Raw genomic sequence first — 22,976 nt, forward strand, 5'->3', positions numbered from 1 at the left:
CCCCTGGATGGAGGGGCACCAGGAGTAGAGGAGCAGGAAGGGGAAGGGGGTGGCCGTGCGAGGGGACACTTTGAGGCCAAGTCCCAGCTTCAGCCTGATCCTCCTGGGAACCCCGGGGTGTACGTCACACCTCCTGGTTGTCCCGCTCTGAGACAAGGAGCCGGGCTTCGCATTCCCCCAGCAGCCAGTCGTGGGCTGAGGACACCTGGGGCGTTGGGAACTCCCTGGCTTCTCCTTGGCTTAACATCTGGAGCTGCTTGTGAATCGTGCCGCCACACACACCCGAGTGCAGGTGTCTTCTGCACAGACTGCGGGCCTCGCTCTTCTGAATGCCGCTAGCTCGCCACCCACCCACGGGTGAACCTGGTCAGGGTACTTTCTCTCGGGGGCAGACTCTGATCCTGGCGGGCTACCGGTGTCTCTGTTTGCTCGTTTCTTTCTTCCATTTCGGGAAAGGCTTCCTTACTGGGTGTGGAAATCTCCTATGCCTTTCCTCGCCTATTCTGTCAGCTTTAAAATTCTCTTTCAGTTGCCACCCTCACAGATGGATTAGGAAACTCTTTCCGGTGCACTCATTAGTGAAATGACCTCAATGAAGCTGGAATCCAATATCTAATCGCCGATTTTTAGCGAGTCCACACGCCAGGGGGGTCGGGGTCCAATGCAGCCCCGGCCAGGCCCAGGCCCCTTGGACTGGGCCACAGGAGGACACAGAGGAGGGTCCCGGCCCCCACGGTCGCGTTGCCGGCAGTTCTCCAAGGGCTTGGGCGTTTTCCAGAGGTAGGAGATGGAGGGGACTGATTTCTTCAGCGCCCCACTAACCACGCCACCCCACCCATGGGACACATCCCAAGAGAGAGAGAGAGACGCCCCATACACTCGCTCCCCTCCCCCATGCGCTGTGCCCCAGCCCGGGCCCGGGGGAATAGGCGGCAGCCCACCCACAGGGTGGGGGGCGCAGCTGAAAGGGGTTGTCGGGGAGGGCGGCCCCTGCCTGGGGTCAAAGGGCGGGCGACCCGCGCGTGCGCAATCGGCGGCGGCGGCGGGGGCGGCCACGAGCTGGGGGTGGGCCAGGCGAGGAGAGGAAGGGGGCTGGAAGGTCTCCACCTTGGCGAGTCCAGCCGTGGAGGCGCATCTTGTGTGAGTGTGAGTGAGTGAGTGTGAGTGTGAGTGTGTGTGTGTGTGTGTGTGTGTGTATAGAGAGACAGCCCCCCACCCCGGCCCGCCGCTCCCTGCCCGCCCCGCCCCGCCCCGCCTGTCACCCCCGTCCCTCGGAGCCCGCCGGACCCGCCCGCCCGGTGCGGGTCAGCGCCGGCGCGGGGCCTGGGGCGGGAGGAGGCGGCGGGGAAGCGCAGAGAGGCTCGGCTTCTTGAGCGGGGCAGGGGCGCCCTCCGCCGTCTAGGGCCACACCACCCTGAACGCGCCCGATCTCGTCTGGTCTCGGAAGCTAAGCAGGGTCGGGCCTGGTTAGTACTTGGATGGGAGACCGCCTGGGAATACCGGGTGCCGTAGGCTTCTTTTTTTTTTTTTTTTTTTTTGCCTCTTGTTCTGTCCCCTCTCTGGGAGCGAGGCGGCGGCCCGGGGCGGGGGTCACCCCCACCCTCAGCGCCCGCCGCGGTGCCTGGCGCCCCAGCCCGCACCGTGGGGCCTCCTCTTGTCCCAAGCCGCGACACCGCCGTCACGCGGCAGCATGCGTGGCTTCTGGACTGTCAGGTCTCAGACCAAAGGTCTGCTCCGTGGGAACCGACACGCTGGAGGAAACCTTGAGAGTCTGAGAGGGGAGGGAGTTCCAGAAGAAGGCCAGGATGTCATTTTGAGGGAGTATGTGACCAGAACTCGTCCCGTTGCTTTTGGGGTTCTATGGGCTACACGTAGGAATCTTTGGTGGTGGCACCTGATGTTGGGGGATCCGGAGTCACACCCAGACCTGCCCCACAGGCCTCCTTTTACTTTTCTCTTCGGATTCATTATGTTTAAAAAGTGTCTCTTATCTCTATGATTGCATTTTCTTTTCTCTCTCTTTTCAAGCAGATGATGGGAGTCCAAGTATTAAGGTGACATGTGTTGCCCGTGCCCCCCTCCCCCCTGTGTTCTTATTCATTAACCTCTGATGTTGTTCCAGCGTATTGTGGGGGTACCAATGTTAAGGTCGGGTACGTTGCCCTCTCCCAGCCTCCCCCCTCGGGTCAGAGCCTCAAGTGCGCCCATCCCCCAGTCGGTGCGCACCCACCCCATTCCTAATGGAGGTGTATGCCCATCCCCTCCCCCCACCCGCCCGACACCCACCCGATGAAGGTGATTCCTCTGTGTCCACTTGGGTGTCCGTCGGTTCGTACCCATTTGCTGGTGAGCGCGAGCACGTGGTGCTCGTGTGTCCATTCTTGGGCTACCTGGCTTACTGGAACGGGTTCCAGCTCTGGCCAGGAGAACCACGAGAGGTGCCCTCTCACCGCTGCTCCTCCTAGCTGAATAGCACTCCGTGGTGTCCACGCGCCACATTTCATTTACGCACTCGTGGGTCGATGGGCACTCGGGTCGCTTCCAGGTCTTTGCGATTGTGACTTGTGCCCTGACTCTAACCCTAACCCTTACCCAGCCCCGTCTCCTCCTCGGCCCCTGCCTGACTGACTCCTTCCCGCCCGGCCTGTCACCTGTCACCGTCCTCTGCCCCTGCCTGACACGCTCCTCCCCGCCCGGGCCGTCACCGTCCTCGGCCCCTGCCTGACGGGGCTCCTCCGTCGCCTGGGCCTTCCAAGGGCTTGGTGTGGACGCTGGTTCCAGGACGCCCTCCCAGGAACCCGGTAGCAGGGCGGCCGCAGCGTCTCGCGCCACCCAACCGTCCGCCGGCCGGCGGCCGTCGCTAAGTGGCCTGCGGGGGACGTGCCCCCACTGTGGGGCGGGCGCCCAGCCTGGTGTCTTCTCTGAGGCCCCGTGGCTGCTTTTCCCCCCCCCGCAAGGGGAGAGCCGCGGAGGTGGGGACCGCCTCCTCGTGGGGACGTACACCCAGCTCTCCACGTCGGATTCCGGGGCTCTCTGTCCTGCCAGAAGGCCCAGCTGGCCTGCGGGTCCTTAGAGTGGCAAAAACATCCGAAAACTGAGATTGAGGGTCCGGTGGTTGTCTGCACTTTTGTGCTGGGCACCCCAGGGAGGCCCGGGGGCTGGCTGGACAACGCGGTCTGCTGGGCGGGGGGGGGGTTTGGAGGAGCAACTGATGCCCTTTGCACTTTGGGTAGCAAGTGTCTGAGGTGTCTCTGAGCCCTGCGCCATGTCGGGGGTGGGGGTGGGAGGTCGGGGGGGGGGTGGAGGAGCAGGAGGAGGAGGAGGTGGGAAGGGCCGTGGCCTGCAGTCGTGTTCCCGGGGTGGCTTCTTCCACAGGCTGCTTGGCCTGGGCTCCCTGCACCTGGGCCTTTGGAGGACTGGCCCTGTGCTTGCCAACGCTTCCCCTGCAGGGACCCAGAGCTGGGAGGTTGCATCTCTCAGCCCTGGGTCGGGCAGAGCCCCAGCGGGCCATGCCCACAACCTCTCTCAGCACGGGTCCCCCAGAAGGCTCCTTTGGGACCAGGATTCTCTTGCGGGTGACTCTTTAAGGTCTGGCCCCTGGATGGAGGGGCACCAGGAGTAGAGGAGCAGGAAGGGGAAGGGGTGGCCGTGCGAGGGGACACTTTCAGGCCAAGTCCCAGCTTCAGCCTGATCCTCCTGGGAACCCCGGGGTGTACGTCACACCTCCTGGTTGTCCCGCTCTGAGACAAGGAGCCGGGCTTCGCATTCCCCCAGCAGCCAGTCGTGGGCTGAGGACACCTGGGGCGTTGGGAACTCCCTGGCTTCTCCTTGGCTTAACATCTGGAGCTGCTTGTGAATCGTGCCGCCACACACACCCGAGTGCAGGTGTCTTCTGCACAGACTGCGGGCCTCGCTCTTCTGAATGCCGCTAGCTCGCCACCCACCCACGGGTGAACCTGGTCAGGGTACTTTCTCTCGGGGGCAGACTCTGATCCTGGCGGGCTACCGGTGTCTCTGTTTGCTCGTTTCTTTCTTCCATTTCGGGAAAGGCTTCCTTACTGGGTGTGGAAATCTCCTATGCCTTTCCTCGCCTATTCTGTCAGCTTTAAAATTCTCTTTCAGTTGCCACCCTCACAGATGGATTAGGAAACTCTTTCCGGTGCACTCATTAGTGAAATGACCTCAATGAAGCTGGAATCCAATATCTAATCGCCGATTTTTAGCGAGTCCACACGCCAGGGGGGTCGGGGTCCAATGCAGCCCCGGCCAGGCCCAGGCCCCTTGGAATGGGCCACAGGAGGACACAGAGGAGGGTCCCGGCCCCCACGGTCGCGTTGCCGGCAGTTCTCCAAGGGCTTGGGCGTTTTCCAGAGGTAGGAGATGGAGGGGACTGATTTCTTCAGCGCCCCACTAACCACGCCACCCCACCCATGGGACACATCCCAAGAGAGAGAGAGAGACGCCCCATACACTCGCTCCCCTCCCCCATGCGCTGTGCCCCAGCCCGGGCCCGGGGGAATAGGCGGCAGCCCACCCACAGGGTGGGGGGCGCAGCTGAAAGGGGTTGTCGGGGAGGGCGGCCCCTGCCTGGGGTCAAAGGGCGGGCGACCCGCGCGTGCGCAATCGGCGGCGGCGGCGGGGGCGGCCACGAGCTGGGGGTGGGCCAGGCGAGGAGAGGAAGGGGGCTGGAAGGTCTCCACCTTGGCGAGTCCAGCCGTGGAGGCGCATCTTGTGTGAGTGTGAGTGAGTGAGTGTGAGTGTGAGTGTGTGTGTGTGTGTGTGTGTGTGTATAGAGAGACAGCCCCCCACCCCGGCCCGCCGCTCCCTGCCCGCCCCGCCCCGCCCCGCCTGTCACCCCCGTCCCTCGGAGCCCGCCGGACCCGCCCGCCCGGTGCGGGTCAGCGCCGGCGCGGGGCCTGGGGCGGGAGGAGGCGGCGGGGAAGCGCAGAGAGGCTCGGCTTCTTGAGCGGGGCAGGGGCGCCCTCCGCCGTCTAGGGCCACACCACCCTGAACGCGCCCGATCTCGTCTGGTCTCGGAAGCTAAGCAGGGTCGGGCCTGGTTAGTACTTGGATGGGAGACCGCCTGGGAATACCGGGTGCCGTAGGCTTCTTTTTTTTTTTTTTTTTTTTGCCTCTTGTTCTGTCCCCTCTCTGGGAGCGAGGCGGCGGCCCGGGGCGGGGGTCACCCCCACCCTCAGCGCCCGCCGCGGTGCCTGGCGCCCCAGCCCGCACCGTGGGGCCTCCTCTTGTCCCAAGCCGCGACACCGCCGTCACGCGGCAGCATGCGTGGCTTCTGGACTGTCAGGTCTCAGACCAAAGGTCTGCTCCGTGGGAACCGACACGCTGGAGGAAACCTTGAGAGTCTGAGAGGGGAGGGAGTTCCAGAAGAAGGCCAGGATGTCATTTTGAGGGAGTATGTGACCAGAACTCGTCCCGTTGCTTTTGGGGTTCTATGGGCTACACGTAGGAATCTTTGGTGGTGGCACCTGATGTTGGGGGATCCGGAGTCACACCCAGACCTGCCCCACAGGCCTCCTTTTACTTTTCTCTTCGGATTCATTATGTTTAAAAAGTGTCTCTTATCTCTATGATTGCATTTTCTTTTCTCTCTCTTTTCAAGCAGATGATGGGAGTCCAAGTATTAAGGTGACATGTGTTGCCCGTGCCCCCCTCCCCCCTGTGTTCTTATTCATTAACCTCTGATGTTGTTCCAGCGTATTGTGGGGGTACCAATGTTAAGGTCGGGTACGTTGCCCTCTCCCAGCCTCCCCCCTCGGGTCAGAGCCTCAAGTGCGCCCATCCCCCAGTCGGTGCGCACCCACCCCATTCCTAATGGAGGTGTATGCCCATCCCCTCCCCCCACCCGCCCGACACCCACCCGATGAAGGTGATTCCTCTGTGTCCACTTGGGTGTCCGTCGGTTCGTACCCATTTGCTGGTGAGCGCGAGCACGTGGTGCTCGTGTGTCCATTCTTGGGCTACCTGGCTTACTGGAACGGGTTCCAGCTCTGGCCAGGAGAACCACGAGAGGTGCCCTCTCACCGCTGCTCCTCCTAGCTGAATAGCACTCCGTGGTGTCCACGCGCCACATTTCATTTACGCACTCGTGGGTCGATGGGCACTCGGGTCGCTTCCAGGTCTTTGCGATTGTGACTTGTGCCCTGACTCTAACCCTAACCCTTACCCAGCCCCGTCTCCTCCTCGGCCCCTGCCTGACTGACTCCTTCCCGCCCGGCCTGTCACCTGTCACCGTCCTCTGCCCCTGCCTGACACGCTCCTCCCCGCCCGGGCCGTCACCGTCCTCGGCCCCTGCCTGACGGGGCTCCTCCGTCGCCTGGGCCTTCCAAGGGCTTGGTGTGGACGCTGGTTCCAGGACGCCCTCCCAGGAACCCGGTAGCAGGGCGGCCGCAGCGTCTCGCGCCACCCAACCGTCCGCCGGCCGGCGGCCGTCGCTAAGTGGCCTGCGGGGGACGTGCCCCCACTGTGGGGCGGGCGCCCAGCCTGGTGTCTTCTCTGAGGCCCCGTGGCTGCTTTTCCCCCCCCCGCAAGGGGAGAGCCGCGGAGGTGGGGACCGCCTCCTCGTGGGGACGTACACCCAGCTCTCCACGTCGGATTCCGGGGCTCTCTGTCCTGCCAGAAGGCCCAGCTGGCCTGCGGGTCCTTAGAGTGGCAAAAACATCCGAAAACTGAGATTGAGGGTCCGGTGGTTGTCTGCACTTTTGTGCTGGGCACCCCAGGGAGGCCCGGGGGCTGGCTGGACAACGCGGTCTGCTGGGCGGGGGGGGGGTTTGGAGGAGCAACTGATGCCCTTTGCACTTTGGGTAGCAAGTGTCTGAGGTGTCTCTGAGCCCTGCGCCATGTCGGGGGTGGGGGTGGGAGGTCGGGGGGGGGGTGGAGGAGCAGGAGGAGGAGGAGGTGGGAAGGGCCGTGGCCTGCAGTCGTGTTCCCGGGGTGGCTTCTTCCACAGGCTGCTTGGCCTGGGCTCCCTGCACCTGGGCCTTTGGAGGACTGGCCCTGTGCTTGCCAACGCTTCCCCTGCAGGGACCCAGAGCTGGGAGGTTGCATCTCTCAGCCCTGGGTCGGGCAGAGCCCCAGCGGGCCATGCCCACAACCTCTCTCAGCACGGGTCCCCCAGAAGGCTCCTTTGGGACCAGGATTCTCTTGCGGGTGACTCTTTAAGGTCTGGCCCCTGGATGGAGGGGCACCAGGAGTAGAGGAGCAGGAAGGGGAAGGGGTGGCCGTGCGAGGGGACACTTTCAGGCCAAGTCCCAGCTTCAGCCTGATCCTCCTGGGAACCCCGGGGTGTACGTCACACCTCCTGGTTGTCCCGCTCTGAGACAAGGAGCCGGGCTTCGCATTCCCCCAGCAGCCAGTCGTGGGCTGAGGACACCTGGGGCGTTGGGAACTCCCTGGCTTCTCCTTGGCTTAACATCTGGAGCTGCTTGTGAATCGTGCCGCCACACACACCCGAGTGCAGGTGTCTTCTGCACAGACTGCGGGCCTCGCTCTTCTGAATGCCGCTAGCTCGCCACCCACCCACGGGTGAACCTGGTCAGGGTACTTTCTCTCGGGGGCAGACTCTGATCCTGGCGGGCTACCGGTGTCTCTGTTTGCTCGTTTCTTTCTTCCATTTCGGGAAAGGCTTCCTTACTGGGTGTGGAAATCTCCTATGCCTTTCCTCGCCTATTCTGTCAGCTTTAAAATTCTCTTTCAGTTGCCACCCTCACAGATGGATTAGGAAACTCTTTCCGGTGCACTCATTAGTGAAATGACCTCAATGAAGCTGGAATCCAATATCTAATCGCCGATTTTTAGCGAGTCCACACGCCAGGGTGGTCGGGGTCCAATGCAGCCCCGGCCAGGCCCAGGCCCCTTGGACTGGGCCACAGGAGGACACAGAGGAGGGTCCCGGCCCCCACGGTCGCGTTGCCGGCAGTTCTCCAAGGGCTTGGGCGTTTTCCAGAGGTAGGAGATGGAGGGGACTGATTTCTTCAGCGCCCCACTAACCACGCCACCCCACCCATGGGACACATCCCAAGAGAGAGAGAGAGACGCCCCATACACTCGCTCCCCTCCCCCATGCGCTGTGCCCCAGCCCGGGCCCGGGGGAATAGGCGGCAGCCCACCCACAGGGTGGGGGGCGCAGCTGAAAGGGGTTGTCGGGGAGGGCGGCCCCTGCCTGGGGTCAAAGGGCGGGCGACCCGCGCGTGCGCAATCGGCGGCGGCGGCGGGGGCGGCCACGAGCTGGGGGTGGGCCAGGCGAGGAGAGGAAGGGGGCTGGAAGGTCTCCACCTTGGCGAGTCCAGCCGTGGAGGCGCATCTTGTGTGAGTGTGAGTGAGTGAGTGTGAGTGTGAGTGTGTGTGTGTGTGTGTGTGTGTGTATAGAGAGACAGCCCCCCACCCCGGCCCGCCGCTCCCTGCCCGCCCCGCCCCGCCCCGCCTGTCACCCCCGTCCCTCGGAGCCCGCCGGACCCGGCCGGTGAACTCAACAGGCCCGCCCGGTGCGGGTCAGCGCCGGCGCGGGGCCTGGGGCGGGAGGAGGCGGCGGGGAAGCGCAGAGAGGCTCGGCTTCTTGAGCGGGGCAGGGGCGCCCTCCGCCGTCTAGGGCCACACCACCCTGAACGCGCCCGATCTCGTCTGGTCTCGGAAGCTAAGCAGGGTCGGGCCTGGTTAGTACTTGGATGGGAGACCGCCTGGGAATACCGGGTGCCGTAGGCTTCTTTTTTTTTTTTTTTTTTTTGCCTCTTGTTCTGTCCCCTCTCTGGGAGCGAGGCGGCGGCCCGGGGCGGGGGTCACCCCCACCCTCAGCGCCCGCCGCGGTGCCTGGCGCCCCAGCCCGCACCGTGGGGCCTCCTCTTGTCCCAAGCCACGACACCGCCGTCACGCGGCAGCATGCGTGGCTTCTGGACTGTCAGGTCTCAGACCAAAGGTCTGCTCCGTGGGAACCGACACGCTGGAGGAAACCTTGAGAGTCTGAGAGGGGAGGGAGTTCCAGAAGAAGGCCAGGATGTCATTTTGAGGGAGTATGTGACCAGAACTCGTCCCGTTGCTTTTGGGGTTCTATGGGCTACACGTAGGAATCTTTGGTGGTGGCACCTGATGTTGGGGGATCCGGAGTCACACCCAGACCTGCCCCACAGGCCTCCTTTTACTTTTCTCTTCGGATTCATTATGTTTAAAAAGTGTCTCTTATCTCTATGATTGCATTTTCTTTTCTCTCTCTTTTCAAGCAGATGATGGGAGTCCAAGTATTAAGGTGACATGTGTTGCCCGTGCCCCCCTCCCCCCTGTGTTCTTATTCATTAACCTCTGATGTTGTTCCAGCGTATTGTGGGGGTACCAATGTTAAGGTCGGGTACGTTGCCCTCTCCCAGCCTCCCCCCTCGGGTCAGAGCCTCAAGTGCGCCCATCCCCCAGTCGGTGCGCACCCACCCCATTCCTAATGGAGGTGTATGCCCATCCCCTCCCCCCACCCGCCCGACACCCACCCGATGAAGGTGATTCCTCTGTGTCCACTTGGGTGTCCGTCGGTTCGTACCCATTTGCTGGTGAGCGCGAGCACGTGGTGCTCGTGTGTCCATTCTTGGGCTACCTGGCTTACTGGAACGGGTTCCAGCTCTGGCCAGGAGAACCACGAGAGGTGCCCTCTCACCGCTGCTCCTCCTAGCTGAATAGCACTCCGTGGTGTCCACGCGCCACATTTCATTTACGCACTCGTGGGTCGATGGGCACTCGGGTCGCTTCCAGGTCTTTGCGATTGTGACTTGTGCCCTGACTCTAACCCTAACCCTTACCCAGCCCCGTCTCCTCCTCGGCCCCTGCCTGACTGACTCCTTCCCGCCCGGCCTGTCACCTGTCACCGTCCTCTGCCCCTGCCTGACACGCTCCTCCCCGCCCGGGCCGTCACCGTCCTCGGCCCCTGCCTGACGGGGCTCCTCCGTCGCCTGGGCCTTCCAAGGGCTTGGTGTGGACGCTGGTTCCAGGACGCCCTCCCAGGAACCCGGTAGCAGGGCGGCCGCAGCGTCTCGCGCCACCCAACCGTCCGCCGGCCGGCGGCCGTCGCTAAGTGGCCTGCGGGGGACGTGCCCCCACTGTGGGGCGGGCGCCCAGCCTGGTGTCTTCTCTGAGGCCCCGTGGCTGCTTTTCCCCCCCCCGCAAGGGGAGAGCCGCGGAGGTGGGGACCGCCTCCTCGTGGGGACGTACACCCAGCTCTCCACGTCGGATTCCGGGGCTCTCTGTCCTGCCAGAAGGCCCAGCTGGCCTGCGGGTCCTTAGAGTGGCAAAAACATCCGAAAACTGAGATTGAGGGTCCGGTGGTTGTCTGCACTTTTGTGCTGGGCACCCCAGGGAGGCCCGGGGGCTGGCTGGACAACGCGGTCTGCTGGGCGGGGGGGGGGTTTGGAGGAGCAACTGATGCCCTTTGCACTTTGGGTAGCAAGTGTCTGAGGTGTCTCTGAGCCCTGCGCCATGTCGGGGGTGGGGGTGGGAGGTCGGGGGGGGGTGGAGGAGCAGGAGGAGGAGGAGGAGGAGGAGGTGGGAAGGGCCGTGGCCTGCAGTCGTGTTCCAGGGGTGGCTTCTTCCACAGGCTGCTTGGCCTGGGCTCCCTGCACCTGGGCCTTTGGAGGACTGGCCCTGTGCTTGCCAACGCTTCCCCTGCAGGGACCCAGAGCTGGGAGGTTGCATCTCTCAGCCCTGGGTCGGGCAGAGCCCCAGCGGGCCATGCCCACAACCTCTCTCAGCACGGGTCCCCCAGAAGGCTCCTTTGGGACCAGGATTCTCTTGCGGGTGACTCTTTAAGGTCTGGCCCCTGGATGGAGGGGCACCAGGAGTAGAGGAGCAGGAAGGGGAAGGGGGTGGCCGTGCGAGGGGACACTTTGAGGCCAAGTCCCAGCTTCAGCCTGATCCTCCTGGGAACCCCGGGGTGTACGTCACACCTCCTGGTTGTCCCGCTCTGAGACAAGGAGCCGGGCTTCGCATTCCCCCAGCAGCCAGTCGTGGGCTGAGGACACCTGGGGCGTTGGGAACTCCCTGGCTTCTCCTTGGCTTAACATCTGGAGCTGCTTGTGAATCGTGCCGCCACACACACCCGAGTGCAGGTGTCTTCTGCACAGACTGCGGGCCTCGCTCTTCTGAATGCCGCTAGCTCGCCACCCACCCACGGGTGAACCTGGTCAGGGTACTTTCTCTCGGGGGCAGACTCTGATCCTGGCGGGCTACCGGTGTCTCTGTTTGCTCGTTTCTTTCTTCCATTTCGGGAAAGGCTTCCTTACTGGGTGTGGAAATCTCCTATGCCTTTCCTCGCCTATTCTGTCAGCTTTAAAATTCTCTTTCAGTTGCCACCCTCACAGATGGATTAGGAAACTCTTTCCGGTGCACTCATTAGTGAAATGACCTCAATGAAGCTGGAATCCAATATCTAATCGCCGATTTTTAGCGAGTCCACACGCCAGGGGGGTCGGGGTCCAATGCAGCCCCGGCCAGGCCCAGGCCCCTTGGACTGGGCCACAGGAGGACACAGAGGAGGGTCCCGGCCCCCACGGTCGCGTTGCCGGCAGTTCTCCAAGGGCTTGGGCGTTTTCCAGAGGTAGGAGATGGAGGGGACTGATTTCTTCAGCGCCCCACTAACCACGCCACCCCACCCATGGGACACATCCCAAGAGAGAGAGAGAGACGCCCCATACACTCGCTCCCCTCCCCCATGCGCTGTGCCCCAGCCCGGGCCCGGGGGAATAGGCGGCAGCCCACCCACAGGGTGGGGGGCGCAGCTGAAAGGGGTTGTCGGGGAGGGCGGCCCCTGCCTGGGGTCAAAGGGCGGGCGACCCGCGCGTGCGCAATCGGCGGCGGCGGCGGGGGCGGCCACGAGCTGGGGGTGGGCCAGGCGAGGAGAGGAAGGGGGCTGGAAGGTCTCCACCTTGGCGAGTCCAGCCGTGGAGGCGCATCTTGTGTGAGTGTGAGTGAGTGAGTGTGAGTGTGAGTGTGTGTGTGTGTGTGTGTGTGTGTATAGAGAGACAGCCCCCCACCCCGGCCCGCCGCTCCCTGCCCGCCCCGCCCCGCCCCGCCTGTCACCCCCGTCCCTCGGAGCCCGCCGGACCCGCCCGCCCGGTGCGGGTCAGCGCCGGCGCGGGGCCTGGGGCGGGAGGAGGCGGCGGGGAAGCGCAGAGAGGCTCGGCTTCTTGAGCGGGGCAGGGGCGCCCTCCGCCGTCTAGGGCCACACCACCCTGAACGCGCCCGATCTCGTCTGGTCTCGGAAGCTAAGCAGGGTCGGGCCTGGTTAGTACTTGGATGGGAGACCGCCTGGGAATACCGGGTGCCGTAGGCTTCTTTTTTTTTTTTTTTTTTTTGCCTCTTGTTCTGTCCCCTCTCTGGGAGCGAGGCGGCGGCCCGGGGCGGGGGTCACCCCCACCCTCAGCGCCCGCCGCGGTGCCTGGCGCCCCAGCCCGCACCGTGGGGCCTCCTCTTGTCCCAAGCCGCGACACCGCCGTCACGCGGCAGCATGCGTGGCTTCTGGACTGTCAGGTCTCAGACCAAAGGTCTGCTCCGTGGGAACCGACACGCTGGAGGAAACCTTGAGAGTCTGAGAGGGGAGGGAGTTCCAGAAGAAGGCCAGGATGTCATTTTGAGGGAGTATGTGACCAGAACTCGTCCCGTTGCTTTTGGGGTTCTATGGGCTACACGTAGGAATCTTTGGTGGTGGCACCTGATGTTGGGGGATCCGGAGTCACACCCAGACCTGCCCCACAGGCCTCCTTTTACTTTTCTCTTCGGATTCATTATGTTTAAAAAGTGTCTCTTATCTCTATGATTGCATTTTCTTTTCTCTCTCTTTTCAAGCAGATGATGGGAGTCCAAGTATTAAGGTGACATGTGTTGCCCGTGCCCCCCTCCCCCCTGTGTTCTTATTCATTAACCTCTGATGTTGTTCCAGCGTATTGTGGGGGTACCAATGTTAAGGTCGGGTACGTTGCCCTCTCCCAGCCTCCCCCCTCGGGTCAGAGCCTCAAGTGCGCCCATCCCCCAGTCGGTGCGCACCCACCCCATTCCTAATGGAGGTGTATGCCCATCCCCTCCCCCCACCCGCCCGACACCCACCCGATGAAGGTGATTCCTCTGTGTCCACTTGGGTGTCCGTCGGTTCGTACCCATTTGCTGGTGAGCGCGAGCACGTGGTGCTCGTGTGTCCATTCTTGGGCTACCTGGCTTACTGGAACGGGTTCCAGCTCTGGCCAGGAGAACCACGAGAGGTGCCCTCTCACCGCTGCTCCTCCTAGCTGAATAGCACTCCGTGGTGTCCACGCGCCACATTTCATTTACGCACTCGTGGGTCGATGGGCACTCGGGTCGCTTCCAGGTCTTTGCGATTGTGACTTGTGCCCTGACTCTAACCCTAACCCTTACCCAGCCCCGTCTCCTCCTCGGCCCCTGCCTGACTGACTCCTTCCCGCCCGGCCTGTCACCTGTCACCGTCCTCTGCCCCTGCCTGACACGCTCCTCCCCGCCCGGGCCGTCACCGTCCTCGGCCCCTGCCTGACGGGGCTCCTCCGTCGCCTGGGCCTTCCAAGGGCTTGGTGTGGACGCTGGTTCCAGGACGCCCTCCCAGGAACCCGGTAGCAGGGCGGCCGCAGCGTCTCGCGCCACCCAACCGTCCGCCGGCCGGCGGCCGTCGCTAAGTGGCCTGCGGGGGACGTGCCCCCACTGTGGGGCGGGCGCCCAGCCTGGTGTCTTCTCTGAGGCCCCGTGGCTGCTTTTCCCCCCCCCGCAAGGGGAGAGCCGCGGAGGTGGGGACCGCCTCCTCGTGGGGACGTACACCCAGCTCTCCACGTCGGATTCCGGGGCTCTCTGTCCTGCCAGAAGGCCCAGCTGGCCTGCGGGTCCTTAGAGTGGCAAAAACATCCGAAAACTGAGATTGAGGGTCCGGTGGTTGTCTGCACTTTTGTGCTGGGCACCCCAGGGAGGCCCGGGGGCTGGCTGGACAACGCGGTCTGCTGGGCGGGGGGGGGTTTGGAGGAGCAACTGATGCCCTTTGCACTTTGGGTAGCAAGTGTCTGAGGTGTCTCTGAGCCCTGCGCCATGTCGGGGGTGGGGGTGGGAGGTCGGGGGGGGGGTGGAGGAGCAGGAGGAGGAGGAGGTGGGAAGGGCCGTGGCCTGCAGTCGTGTTCCCGGGGTGGCTTCTTCCACAGGCTGCTTGGCCTGGGCTCCCTGCACCTGGGCCTTTGGAGGACTGGCCCTGTGCTTGCCAACGCTTCCCCTGCAGGGACCCAGAGCTGGGAGGTTGCATCTCTCAGCCCTGGGTCGGGCAGAGCCCCAGCGGGCCATGCCCACAACCTCTCTCAGCACGGGTCCCCCAGAAGGCTCCTTTGGGACCAGGATTCTCTTGCGGGTGACTCTTTAAGGTCTGGCCCCTGGATGGAGGGGCACCAGGAGTAGAGGAGCAGGAAGGGGAAGGGGTGGCCGTGCGAGGGGACACTTTCAGGCCAAGTCCCAGCTTCAGCCTGATCCTCCTGGGAACCCCGGGGTGTACGTCACACCTCCTGGTTGTCCCGCTCTGAGACAAGGAGCCGGGCTTCGCATTCCCCCAGCAGCCAGTCGTGGGCTGAGGACACCTGGGGCGTTGGGAACTCCCTGGCTTCTCCTTGGCTTAACATCTGGAGCTGCTTGTGAATCGTGCCGCCACACACACCCGAGTGCAGGTGTCTTCTGCACAGACTGCGGGCCTCGCTCTTCTGAATGCCGCTAGCTCGCCACCCACCCACGGGTGAACCTGGTCAGGGTACTTTCTCTCGGGGGCAGACTCTGATCCTGGCGGGCTACCGGTGTCTCTGTTTGCTCGTTTCTTTCTTCCATTTCGGGAAAGGCTTCCTTACTGGGTGTGGAAATCTCCTATGCCTTTCCTCGCCTATTCTGTCAGCTTTAAAATTCTCTTTCAGTTGCCACCCTCACAGATGGATTAGGAAACTCTTTCCGGTGCACTCATTAGTGAAATGACCTCAATGAAGCTGGAATCCAATATCTAATCGCCGATTTTTAGCGAGTCCACACGCCAGGGGGGTCGGGGTCCAATGCAGCCCCGGCCAGGCCCAGGCCCCTTGGAATGGGCCACAGGAGGACACAGAGGAGGGTCCCGGCCCCCACGGTCGCGTTGCCGGCAGTTCTCCAAGGGCTTGGGCGTTTTCCAGAGGTAGGAGATGGAGGGGACTGATTTCTTCAGCGCCCCACTAACCACGCCACCCCACCCATGGGACACATCCCAAGAGAGAGAGAGAGACGCCCCATACACTCGCTCCCCTCCCCCATGCGCTGTGCCCCAGCCCGGGCCCGGGGGAATAGGCGGCAGCCCACCCACAGGGTGGGGGGCGCAGCTGAAAGGGGTTGTCGGGGAGGGCGGCCCCTGCCTGGGGTCAAAGGGCGGGCGACCCGCGCGTGCGCAATCGGCGGCGGCGGCGGGGGCGGCCACGAGCTGGGGGTGGGCCAGGCGAGGAGAGGAAGGGGGCTGGAAGGTCTCCACCTTGGCGAGTCCAGCCGTGGAGGCGCATCTTGTGTGAGTGTGAGTGAGTGAGTGTGAGTGTGAGTGTGTGTGTGTGTGTGTGTGTGTGTATAGAGAGACAGCCCCCCACCCCGGCCCGCCGCTCCCTGCCCGCCCCGCCCCGCCCCGCCTGTCACCCCCGTCCCTCGGAGCCCGCCGGACCCGCCCGCCCGGTGCGGGTCAGCGCCGGCGCGGGGCCTGGGGCGGGAGGAGGCGGCGGGGAAGCGCAGAGAGGCTCGGCTTCTTGAGCGGGGCAGGGGCGCCCTCCGCCGTCTAGGGCCACACCACCCTGAACGCGCCCGATCTCGTCTGGTCTCGGAAGCTAAGCAGGGTCGGGCCTGGTTAGTACTTGGATGGGAGACCGCCTGGGAATACCGGGTGCCGTAGGCTTCTTTTTTTTTTTTTTTTTTTTGCCTCTTGTTCTGTCCCCTCTCTGGGAGCGAGGCGGCGGCCCGGGGCGGGGGTCACCCCCACCCTCAGCGCCCGCCGCGGTGCCTGGCGCCCCAGCCCGCACCGTGGGGCCTCCTCTTGTCCCAAGCCGCGACACCGCCGTCACGCGGCAGCATGCGTGGCTTCTGGACTGTCAGGTCTCAGACCAAAGGTCTGCTCCGTGGGAACCGACACGCTGGAGGAAACCTTGAGAGTCTGAGAGGGGAGGGAGTTCCAGAAGAAGGCCAGGATGTCATTTTGAGGGAGTATGTGACCAGAACTCGTCCCGTTGCTTTTGGGGTTCTATGGGCTACACGTAGGAATCTTTGGTGGTGGCACCTGATGTTGGGGGATCCGGAGTCACACCCAGACCTGCCCCACAGGCCTCCTTTTACTTTTCTCTTCGGATTCATTATGTTTAAAAAGTGTCTCTTATCTCTATGATTGCATTTTCTTTTCTCTCTCTTTTCAAGCAGATGATGGGAGTCCAAGTATTAAGGTGACATGTGTTGCCCGTGCCCCCCTCCCCCCTGTGTTCTTATTCATTAACCTCTGATGTTGTTCCAGCGTATTGTGGGGGTACCAATGTTAAGGTCGGGTACGTTGCCCTCTCCCAGCCTCCCCCCTCGGGTCAGAGCCTCAAGTGCGCCCATCCCCCAGTCGGTGCGCACCCACCCCATTCCTAATGGAGGTGTATGCCCATCCCCTCCCCCCACCCGCCCGACACCCACCCGATGAAGGTGATTCCTCTGTGTCCACTTGGGTGTCCGTCGGTTCGTACCCATTTGCTGGTGAGCGCGAGCACGTGGTGCTCGTGTGTCCATTCTTGGGCTACCTGGCTTACTGGAACGGGTTCCAGCTCTGGCCAGGAGAACCACGAGAGGTGCCCTCTCACCGCTGCTCCTCCTAGCTGAATAGCACTCCGTGGTGTCCACGCGCCACATTTCATTTACGCACTCGTGGGTCGATGGGCACTCGGGTCGCTTCCAGGTCTTTGCGATTGTGACTTGTGCCCTGACTCTAACCCTAACCCTTACCCAGCCCCGTCTCCTCCTCGGCCCCTGCCTGACTGACTCCTTCCCGCCCGGCCTGTCACCTGTCACCGTCCTCTGCCCCTGCCTGACACGCTCCTCCCCGCCCGGGCCGTCACCGTCCTCGGCCCCTGCCTGACGGGGCTCCTCCGTCGCCTGGGCCTTCCAAGGGCTTGGTGTGGACGCTGGTTCCAGGACGCCCTCCCAGGAACCCGGTAGCAGGGCGGCCGCAGCGTCTCGCGCCACCCAACCGTCCGCCGGCCGGCGGCCGTCGCTAAGTGGCCTGCGGGGGACGTGCCCCCACTGTGGGGCGGGCGCCCAGCCTGGTGTCTTCTCTGAGGCCCCGTGGCTGCTTTTCCCCCCCCCGCAAGGGGAGAGCCGCGGAGGTGGGGACCGCCTCCTCGTGGGGACGTACACCCAGCTCTCCACGTCGGATTCCGGGGCTCTCTGTCCTGCCAGAAGGCCCAGCTGGCCTGCGGGTCCTTAGAGTGGCAAAAACATCCGAAAACTGAGATTGAGGGTCCGGTGGTTGTCTGCACTTTTGTGCTGGGCACCCCAGGGAGGCCCGGGGGCTGGCTGGACAACGCGGTCTGCTGGGCGGGGGGGGGGGTTTGGAGGAGCAACTGATGCCCTTTGCACTTTGGGTAGCAAGTGTCTGAGGTGTCTCTGAGCCCTGCGCCATGTCGGGGGTGGGGGTGGGAGGTCGGGGGGGGGGTGGAGGAGCAGGAGGAGGAGGAGGTGGGAAGGGCCGTGGCCTGCAGTCGTGTTCCCGGGGTGGCTTCTTCCACAGGCTGCTTGGCCTGGGCTCCCTGCACCTGGGCCTTTGGAGGACTGGCCCTGTGCTTGCCAACGCTTCCCCTGCAGGGACCCAGAGCTGGGAGGTTGCATCTCTCAGCCCTGGGTCGGGCAGAGCCCCAGCGGGCCATGCCCACAACCTCTCTCAGCACGGGTCCCCCAGAAGGCTCCTTTGGGACCAGGATTCTCTTGCGGGTGACTCTTTAAGGTCTGGCCCCTGGATGGAGGGGCACCAGGAGTAGAGGAGCAGGAAGGGGAAGGGGGTGGCCGTGCGAGGGGACACTTTCAGGCCAAGTCCCAGCTTCAGCCTGATCCTCCTGGGAACCCCGGGGTGTACGTCACACCTCCTGGTTGTCCCGCTCTGAGACAAGGAGCCGGGCTTCGCATTCCCCCAGCAGCAGTCGTGGGCTGAGGACACCTGGGGCGTTGGGAACTCCCTGGCTTCTCCTTGGCTTAACATCTGGAGCTGCTTGTGAATCGTGCCGCCACACACACCCGAGTGCAGGTGTCTTCTGCACAGACTGCGGGCCTCGCTCTTCTGAATGCCGCTAGCTCGCCACCCACCCACGGGTGAACCTGGTCAGGGTACTTTCTCTCGGGGGCAGACTCTGATCCTGGCGGGCTACCGGTGTCTCTGTTTGCTCGTTTCTTTCTTCCATTTCGGGAAAGGCTTCCTTACTGGGTGTGGAAATCTCCTATGCCTTTCCTCGCCTATTCTGTCAGCTTTAAAATTCTCTTTCAGTTGCCACCCTCACAGATGGATTAGGAAACTCTTTCCGGTGCACTCATTAGTGAAATGACCTCAATGAAGCTGGAATCCAATATCTAATCGCCGATTTTTAGCGAGTCCACACGCCAGGGGGGTCGGGGTCCAATGCAGCCCCGGCCAGGCCCAGGCCCCTTGGAATGGGCCACAGGAGGACACAGAGGAGGGTCCCGGCCCCCACGGTCGCGTTGCCGGCAGTTCTCCAAGGGCTTGGGCGTTTTCCAGAGGTAGGAGATGGAGGGGACTGATTTCTTCAGCGCCCCACTAACCACGCCACCCCACCCATGGGACACATCCCAAGAGAGAGAGAGAGACGCCCCATACACTCGCTCCCCTCCCCCATGCGCTGTGCCCCAGCCCGGGCCCGGGGGAATAGGCGGCAGCCCACCCACAGGGTGGGGGGCGCAGCTGAAAGGGGTTGTCGGGGAGGGCGGCCCCTGCCTGGGGTCAAAGGGCGGGCGACCCGCGCGTGCGCAATCGGCGGCGGCGGCGGGGGCGGCCACGAGCTGGGGGTGGGCCAGGCGAGGAGAGGAAGGGGGCTGGAAGGTCTCCACCTTGGCGAGTCCAGCCGTGGAGGCGCATCTTGTGTGAGTGTGAGTGAGTGAGTGTGAGTGTGAGTGTGTGTGTGTGTGTGTGTGTGTGTATAGAGAGACAGCCCCCCACCCCGGCCCGCCGCTCCCTGCCCGCCCCGCCCCGCCCCGCCTGTCACCCCCGTCCCTCGGAGCCCGCCGGACCCGCCCGCCCGGTGCGGGTCAGCGCCGGCGCGGGGCCTGGGGCGGGAGGAGGCGGCGGGGAAGCGCAGAGAGGCTCGGCTTCTTGAGCGGGGCAGGGGCGCCCTCCGCCGTCTAGGGCCACACCACCCTGAACGCGCCCGATCTCGTCTGGTCTCGGAAGCTAAGCAGGGTCGGGCCTGGTTAGTACTTGGATGGGAGACCGCCTGGGAATACCGGGTGCCGTAGGCTTCTTTTTTTTTTTTTTTTTTTTGCCTCTTGTTCTGTCCCCTCTCTGGGAGCGAGGCGGCGGCCCGGGGCGGGGGTCACCCCCACCCTCAGCGCCCGCCGCGGTGCCTGGCGCCCCAGCCCGCACCGTGGGGCCTCCTCTTGTCCCAAGCCGCGACACCGCCGTCACGCGGCAGCATGCGTGGCTTCTGGACTGTCAGGTCTCAGACCAAAGGTCTGCTCCGTGGGAACCGACACGCTGGAGGAAACCTTGAGAGTCTGAGAGGGGAGGGAGTTCCAGAAGAAGGCCAGGATGTCATTTTGAGGGAGTATGTGACCAGAACTCGTCCCGTTGCTTTTGGGGTTCTATGGGCTACACGTAGGAATCTTTGGTGGTGGCACCTGATGTTGGGGGATCCGGAGTCACACCCAGACCTGCCCCACAGGCCTCCTTTTACTTTTCTCTTCGGATTCATTATGTTTAAAAAGTGTCTCTTATCTCTATGATTGCATTTTCTTTTCTCTCTCTTTTCAAGCAGATGATGGGAGTCCAAGTATTAAGGTGACATGTGTTGCCCGTGCCCCCCTCCCCCCTGTGTTCTTATTCATTAACCTCTGATGTTGTTCCAGCGTATTGTGGGGGTACCAATGTTAAGGTCGGGTACGTTGCCCTCTCCCAGCCTCCCCCCTCGGGTCAGAGCCTCAAGTGCGCCCATCCCCCAGTCGGTGCGCACCCACCCCATTCCTAATGGAGGTGTATGCCCATCCCCTCCCCCCACCCGCCCGACACCCACCCGATGAAGGTGATTCCTCTGTGTCCACTTGGGTGTCCGTCGGTTCGTACCCATTTGCTGGTGAGCGCGAGCACGTGGTGCTCGTGTGTCCATTCTTGGGCTACCTGGCTTACTGGAACGGGTTCCAGCTCTGGCCAGGAGAACCACGAGAGGTGCCCTCTCACCGCTGCTCCTCCTAGCTGAATAGCACTCCGTGGTGTCCACGCGCCACATTTCATTTACGCACTCGTGGGTCGATGGGCACTCGGGTCGCTTCCAGGTCTTTGCGATTGTGACTTGTGCCCTGACTCTAACCCTAACCCTTACCCAGCCCCGTCTCCTCCTCGGCCCCTGCCTGACTGACTCCTTCCCGCCCGGCCTGTCACCTGTCACCGTCCTCTGCCCCTGCCTGACACGCTCCTCCCCGCCCGGGCCGTCACCGTCCTCGGCCCCTGCCTGACGGGGCTCCTCCGTCGCCTGGGCCTTCCAAGGGCTTGGTGTGGACGCTGGTTCCAGGACGCCCTCCCAGGAACCCGGTAGCAGGGCGGCCGCAGCGTCTCGCGCCACCCAACCGTCCGCCGGCCGGCGGCCGTCGCTAAGTGGCCTGCGGGGGACGTGCCCCCACTGTGGGGCGGGCGCCCAGCCTGGTGTCTTCTCTGAGGCCCCGTGGCTGCTTTTCCCCCCCCCGCAAGGGGAGAGCCGCGGAGGTGGGGACCGCCTCCTCGTGGGGACGTACACCCAGCTCTCCACGTCGGATTCCGGGGCTCTCTGTCCTGCCAGAAGGCCCAGCTGGCCTGCGGGTCCTTAGAGTGGCAAAAACATCCGAAAACTGAGATTGAGGGTCCGGTGGTTGTCTGCACTTTTGTGCTGGGCACCCCAGGGAGGCCCGGGGGCTGGCTGGACAACGCGGTCTGCTGGGCGGGGGGGGGGTTTGGAGGAGCAACTGATGCCCTTTGCACTTTGGGTAGCAAGTGTCTGAGGTGTCTCTGAGCCCTGCGCCATGTCGGGGGTGGGGGTGGGAGGTCGGGGGGGGGGTGGAGGAGCAGGAGGAGGAGGAGGTGGGAAGGGCCGTGGCCTGCAGTCGTGTTCCCGGGGTGGCTTCTTCCACAGGCTGCTTGGCCTGGGCTCCCTGCACCTGGGCCTTTGGAGGACTGGCCCTGTGCTTGCCAACGCTTCCCCTGCAGGGACCCAGAGCTGGGAGGTTGCATCTCTCAGCCCTGGGTCGGGCAGAGCCCCAGCGGGCCATGCCCACAACCTCTCTCAGCACGGGTCCCCCAGAAGGCTCCTTTGGGACCAGGATTCTCTTGCGGGTGACTCTTTAAGGTCTGGCCCCTGGATGGAGGGGCACCAGGAGTAGAGGAGCAGGAAGGGGAAGGGGTGGCCGTGCGAGGGGACACTTTCAGGCCAAGTCCCAGCTTCAGCCTGATCCTCCTGGGAACCCCGGGGTGTACGTCACACCTCCTGGTTGTCCCGCTCTGAGACAAGGAGCCGGGCTTCGCATTCCCCCAGCAGCCAGTCGTGGGCTGAGGACACCTGGGGCGTTGGGAACTCCCTGGCTTCTCCTTGGCTTAACATCTGGAGCTGCTTGTGAATCGTGCCGCCACACACACCCGAGTGCAGGTGTCTTCTGCACAGACTGCGGGCCTCGCTCTTCTGAATGCCGCTAGCTCGCCACCCACCCACGGGTGAACCTGGTCAGGGTACTTTCTCTCGGGGGCAGACTCTGATCCTGGCGGGCTACCGGTGTCTCTGTTTGCTCGTTTCTTTCTTCCATTTCGGGAAAGGCTTCCTTACTGGGTGTGGAAATCTCCTATGCCTTTCCTCGCCTATTCTGTCAGCTTTAAAATTCTCTTTCAGTTGCCACCCTCACAGATGGATTAGGAAACTCTTTCCGGTGCACTCATTAGTGAAATGACCTCAATGAAGCTGGAATCCAATATCTAATCGCCGATTTTTAGCGAGTCCACACGCCAGGGGGGTCGGGGTCCAATGCAGCCCCGGCCAGGCCCAGGCCCCTTGGAATGGGCCACAGGAGGACACAGAGGAGGGTCCCGGCCCCCACGGTCGCGTTGCCGGCAGTTCTCCAAGGGCTTGGGCGTTTTCCAGAGGTAGGAGATGGAGGGGACTGATTTCTTCAGCGCCCCACTAACCACGCCACCCCACCCATGGGACACATCCCAAGAGAGAGAGAGAGACGCCCCATACACTCGCTCCCCTCCCCCATGCGCTGTGCCCCAGCCCGGGCCCGGGGGAATAGGCGGCAGCCCACCCACAGGGTGGGGGGCGCAGCTGAAAGGGGTTGTCGGGGAGGGCGGCCCCTGCCTGGGGTCAAAGGGCGGGCGACCCGCGCGTGCGCAATCGGCGGCGGCGGCGGGGGCGGCCACGAGCTGGGGGTGGGCCAGGCGAGGAGAGGAAGGGGGCTGGAAGGTCTCCACCTTGGCGAGTCCAGCCGTGGAGGCGCATCTTGTGTGAGTGTGAGTGAGTGAGTGTGAGTGTGAGTGTGTGTGTGTGTGTGTGTGTGTGTATAGAGAGACAGCCCCCCACCCCGGCCCGCCGCTCCCTGCCCGCCCCGCCCCGCCCCGCCTGTCACCCCCGTCCCTCGGAGCCCGCCGGACCCGCCCGCCCGGTGCGGGTCAGCGCCGGCGCGGGGCCTGGGGCGGGAGGAGGCGGCGGGGAAGCGCAGAGAGGCTCGGCTTCTTGAGCGGGGCAGGGGCGCCCTCCGCC

General features: G+C 63.8%; 6 non-coding genes across 6 annotated transcripts; all 6 read left to right on the forward strand.

The window, feature by feature from the left end:
- The first annotated feature begins 1,396 nt into the window (after window positions 1–1,396).
- Window positions 1,397–1,515, forward strand: LOC142874736 (5S ribosomal RNA). The gene has a single exon (XR_012922370.1). It is a non-coding gene; the product is annotated as a 5S ribosomal RNA (ribosomal RNA).
- Window positions 1,516–4,989: 3,474 nt separating this feature from the next.
- LOC142874747 (5S ribosomal RNA) lies at window positions 4,990–5,108 on the forward strand. Its single transcript, XR_012922380.1, has one exon. It is a non-coding gene; the product is annotated as a 5S ribosomal RNA (ribosomal RNA).
- Window positions 5,109–8,599: 3,491 nt separating this feature from the next.
- On the forward strand, window positions 8,600–8,718 carry LOC142874759 (5S ribosomal RNA). Its single transcript, XR_012922391.1, has one exon. It is a non-coding gene; the product is annotated as a 5S ribosomal RNA (ribosomal RNA).
- A 3,482-nt stretch (window positions 8,719–12,200) lies between these two features.
- Window positions 12,201–12,319, forward strand: LOC142874763 (5S ribosomal RNA). Its single transcript, XR_012922393.1, has one exon. It is a non-coding gene; the product is annotated as a 5S ribosomal RNA (ribosomal RNA).
- Window positions 12,320–15,791: 3,472 nt separating this feature from the next.
- On the forward strand, window positions 15,792–15,910 carry LOC142874765 (5S ribosomal RNA). Its single transcript, XR_012922394.1, has one exon. It is a non-coding gene; the product is annotated as a 5S ribosomal RNA (ribosomal RNA).
- A 3,474-nt stretch (window positions 15,911–19,384) lies between these two features.
- LOC142874767 (5S ribosomal RNA) lies at window positions 19,385–19,503 on the forward strand. The gene has a single exon (XR_012922396.1). It is a non-coding gene; the product is annotated as a 5S ribosomal RNA (ribosomal RNA).
- The last annotated feature ends 3,473 nt before the right edge of the window (window positions 19,504–22,976 follow it).

Source organism: Microcebus murinus, chromosome 12 (assembly GCF_040939455.1).
Source record: "Microcebus murinus isolate Inina chromosome 12, M.murinus_Inina_mat1.0, whole genome shotgun sequence".
In the NCBI taxonomy this organism is placed as follows: Eukaryota; Metazoa; Chordata; class Mammalia; order Primates; family Cheirogaleidae; genus Microcebus; species Microcebus murinus.